The sequence below is a fragment of the Penaeus monodon genome, chromosome 39, assembly GCF_015228065.2.
Source record: "Penaeus monodon isolate SGIC_2016 chromosome 39, NSTDA_Pmon_1, whole genome shotgun sequence".
In the NCBI taxonomy this organism is placed as follows: Eukaryota; Metazoa; Arthropoda; class Malacostraca; order Decapoda; family Penaeidae; genus Penaeus; species Penaeus monodon.
In genome coordinates this window covers 31,011,469-31,016,468 of record NC_051424.1, presented here as the reverse complement: position 1 = coordinate 31,016,468, position 5,000 = coordinate 31,011,469, and the positions used below count along the sequence as shown (strand labels likewise).

At 31.0% G+C, this 5,000-nt stretch overlaps 1 protein-coding gene across 1 annotated transcript in view; it reads right to left on the bottom strand.

Moving 5' to 3' along the window:
• The window catches only part of LOC119597586 (alpha-(1,3)-fucosyltransferase C-like), a 15,002-nt gene extending 11,038 nt beyond the window's left edge, over positions 1-3,964 (bottom strand). The window contains exon 1 of the transcript XR_005230847.1: positions 3,018-3,964. The gene's annotated coding sequence lies outside the window, so the exon portion shown is untranslated. The remainder of the gene's footprint in view (positions 1-3,017) is intronic.
• Positions 3,965-5,000: the final 1,036 nt, after the last annotated feature.

The following is a 5,000-nucleotide window of genomic DNA, read 5'->3' as shown; positions in this document are numbered from 1 at the left end:
TCCTCATTACTCTCATTACCATCACCATTATGTATTATTATCATCCTCACTATTACCAATATATATATATATTTTTGCTGGCACTATACACTACAACTGCAGATACCAAAACAAATACAAACCACTCTACCACTCACTAGCTTTCCCAGAGGAACAAAGCAGTACATCTGATTTTTTTTTTTTTTTTTTTTTTTTTTTTTCAAGTGCCCTGTCTTACAAGGACGTTGGCGATCATGGATTTTCCATGATTTTCTTGGCAATTTAGAGCGGTGGTTTGCCGTTTGCCTTTCGCCCGGTGTTTTTATCGAGTCACCATCTCTATTTACCCGGTCCTGGGACCGGCACTGACTTGGGCTGGCCTACCCACCCAGTGCCCAGGTAGGCAATCGAGGTGAAGTTCCTTGCCCAAGGGAACAACGCGCCGGCCGGTAACTCGAACCCTCGAACTCAGATTGCCGTCGTGACAGTCTTGAGTCCGATGCTCTAACCACTCGGCCACCGCGGCCTGTACATCTGAATATAAACATAAAATAACTATTGTATAGAAATCATCGGTCTTTTGAATCCATCGTCATCATCATCATTATCATTATCATTATGGTGATAACCCTCATGGTCTCCGCTGCACCATGGTGGCCAATTATTATTACCATTGTTATTATTATTAATTGAGAGTCGGTCATCAGCGCGCGAGTTCGATTCCTGTCCCAATGTCCCAATGATGATGATGATGATGATGGTGATGGTTGATGATTGATGATTATGATGATTGATGATGATGATGGTGATGATGGTTGATGATTGATGATTATGATGATTGATGATGATGATGGTGATGATGAGGATGATGGTGATGATTGATGATTGATGATTATGATGATATATTAACAATAATGTTAATAGCATTAATTTGACAATGGTAATAGTAATAACAATGTTTTTGTTTTGTTTTTGTCTTTTCTGTGTTTTTAAAGGTGTTTTTATGTTTTAGTGAATTTTTAAGTGTTTTTTTTTTGTGTGTGTTTTTTAAGGTATTTGTCTTTTTAGTGTTTTTATAGGTGTTTTTGTTTTGTTTTTTGTGTTTTTTATTTTTTTGTTTTTGTTTTTTGTCTTTTCAAAGTGTTTCAAAGGTGTTTTTATTTTGTTTTTGTCTTTCTTTTCTTTTGTTTTTCTGTCTCTTTTTTCTTAATCGACTTCCATACGTTTCTCACTTGTCGAAAATATTGATGTAAATAGGTTATGGCAAAATACATTATGTGAATCAACAGTAAGATAATTTTAAAAAATATATAGTAATTTTACAATATGAAAATTGACTTTACAATATCAGCGTTAATCTTATTAAGAATCTTGATTTTATAATTAAAAAATAATAATCTAACGTTATAAATCTTGAATTTACATTAGGAATCTTGATCTTACTTTAACTTTATAATATGAAACTTAATTCTATGTAACGAAACTTAAATTTACGGTATGAATCTTGGTTTTACAATTTAAATTTTAATTTTACATGAATTGTGGTATTACGATATACTTTTACAATATGAATCTCACCAACATATACTATAAACTTTAAAACAGATAGTATATAATTTTACAATATGAATCTCATTAACATAAACTTTAAAACAGATACTATATACTTTTACAATATGAATCTCATCTACATTACTTATCAACATTTCAAAAACAGAAGTTAGAACTTCAATTTTCTCTTGGTGAGTGAAGCAGAGGTCGGTTCACAGCCAACAGGAAATACTAAATATATCTCGCCACAATAACGCAACGGATTAAAACGGTATTGAACATATATATGGGATTAAGGTTTTATTATTCGACGAGTAACGTTATTCTTTTGTTCATCTTATTCTTTTATCATTTATTTATTTATCTATTTATTTATTTATTTTTTTTTTTTTTTATTTTTATTTTTTTTTTTGAGGGGGAGGTCGAGAAAAATCTGAATTTTTGAGGTTATGGAGAAAAAATATGTTGTTAATCATCTATTCATTATATTTCATCCTTGTTTTTTTTTTTTTTCAATTATTTATCCATCTATTTATATTGCCCCTGAAAAAAAGATTTTTTGGGTATATTAGAAAAAAAAACAAAAAAATAATGAGATACACCCACTACTGACAACAAATATTTATTTCATGATTTTTTCTTTTAATTTTCCTCAACATTCACTTACTCATTTCTCACTCATTACCTCATAAGCATCTTACAATACATTTTTACCCTACCTATATATTTTTTTTCCCCGTTTTATCTCGAAATCTCCTTCATATGTGACGTTAAAAGCATCCCCATCCACACCAGCCAACTTAATATTCTGCGTAGTCATCATAACGGGAAGAAATTGTCATAAAACATTGCTTAGTCCTATCTTCTGGACCGTGAAGTTCTTTTTTTTCACTTCGGAAACTTGCTGATGTTCACTAGCGATGGTGATGGTGACGGTGATGGTGATGATGATAGCGATGGTGATGACAAAAAAAAACTATACTTACAAGTACGTATTGTGCGTGTTTATTTGTGTGTGCTTGTGCGCTTGTGTGTGTTCGTGTGTGTGTGCGCTTGTGTGTGAGTGTTTGTTTGTTTGTTTGTTTGTGTGTGTGTGTGTGTGTGTGTGTGTATGTGTATGTGTATGTGTATGTGCTAGATATGTGTATATTATGTGTATGTGCGTGTGCGTGTGAGCTTCTGTGCGTGTGTACGTGCAAGTGCGTGCTGTACTTCACCTCCCCCTCCAACCACTATTTATCACCCCCTTCCCATCCCTCCTCCCTGCCTGTTACTCCTTTCAACGTCAACGAACAAACAGCTAACGGGTTACCTGATCGCTTAACGGAAGCTCGACTCGCCAGCAATTACTTGTGAACTCCACTGCTCTCTACACTTTTTACTTATTCATTTATTTTTAAAGAAAGGATAGGTAGGTTATAACGAATGGAAGGGGAGACAGAGAGACAGAGATAATGTCTATATACCACAACAAAAATTATACATACCGGTAAACTGCTCGAATGCTGCATCATTGTGGTTTCCGAAGCGCTATTCTCCGCCCACACACGACTATGTATATCTTCGGTCTTAAGGAATAATAACGGGAGTAGAGAAGCAAGCGTGAAGTGATAAATGGGAGGCGAAGGGGAGAATGAGTAACAGTGGAAGAGAAATAATGCAATAACGTAACTAATAACAAGACGTGGAAGACGTAAATGCAAAATAAAAAGGACAAAAATAGAAAAAAAAAATGTGGGAGAAGGATAAAGATAGATAGATAGATAGAGAGAGAGAGAGGAAAGAGAGGATAAAGAGAAATATAAGAGAAAATCGCAAAATAAAGACAAAAGGGAAAGGAGAGAAGAGCGAAGGTTTGGTAAGAAGGTGGTTCAATGTTCAGTGTAATTTTACTATTAAACCCGGACTTACGGTGAAAAAGACATTTTTTTTTTTTTTTTTTTTCGTCAAGTAATCTTTTTATTTCGAGGAATACACGCGTATGTATATACTTAATGATTAATTAAAAACGTTTTTCTTTTTTTCTACTGTTATTTTAATTTCATACTATAGAAAAATGCTTAAATGTTAGTACATATGATAATAACTTACGTAACATTACTACCAATACACACGTCTACAACATGAACATCTTTAAATACATATATAAAATCACGTAACCACAGCACAAACACACTTATCACACCCAAACGAAGAAAATAAATAAACCCCTTTAAACCACTTATGATCTCGTATCTGTTCACGAAAGCGCAAGAACGTAAGTTTAGCGAAGGAAACCAAGAAATGAACTGTTCAAACATCTGCTACGGGCCCTTCCCTTGAGGTAAGCTGCCGGGTGTCGCTAGATCTGCTATGCTGTTATTTTTTCCCATCGTCATAGTTCTCTTTGTATAATATCGAAATGTCTTTTTTTTCTCTTTTTTTTGTAATATATTATTATTATTATATTATTATTATTATTATTATTATTATTATTATTATTATTATCATTATTATTATTATTATTATTATTATTATTATTATTATTATATATATTGTAATGTGTTAATGTCGTTTTTTTTATTTATTTATGTGTTTTATCAGATTTTGGTTTAATTTTATTTTTATTTCGTTTTATTTATTCATGTGTTATATATATATATATATATATATATATATATATATATATATATATATATATATATTGTGTGTGTGTGTGTGGGTGTGTGGGTGTGTGTGTGTCTGTGTGTGTGTGTGTATGTGTGTGTGTATTTTTTTCGTTTTATTTATTCATATGTGTTATAATTTTCTGGGTTTACCTTTATTTCATTTCGTTTCTTTATTCATGTGTGTTATCATTTTTGGGTTTAATTTAATTTTTATTTTGTTTTATTTATTCAAGCGTTTTATCTTTTTTTAATTCATATTGTTATCATTTTGGATTTTTATTACCAGATGGTATTAATATTTATCTAATTATGTGGGTTTTGGTGGTTGTAATAGCAGTAATGCAAATATTAATTTCCTTGTTAGTAGTATCACTGTTATTATTATCATGTCCTTGTTACTATCAACATTGTTATCAATATCATTATCAGTAAACCTGTGATTTGTATTATAAGTATTGTCCTAACTACTTTTATGACCCGTAATATTGTCATTAATATTAATAAAATAAAAAACAGTCTCGCTGATTTGATCAAGACAAATTGTCACTGAATATCAACATTTTATAAAGCTGATCAGAAATATGTATAGATGATCATTACTATTATCATTAATAGTACTGTGATTATTACCTTTAGGGTTATATTCGTTATAATTACCATTGTTTATTGGCATTATCATTGATATCATTGTTCTTATGATCGTCATTTATTAATTACTATTGTTATTTTATTTCATTGTCATTATTATAATTACTATCATTATCATATTACCTAAATATCAATAATTAATTTTTTTTTTACCACGAACACTTATCTTACTAT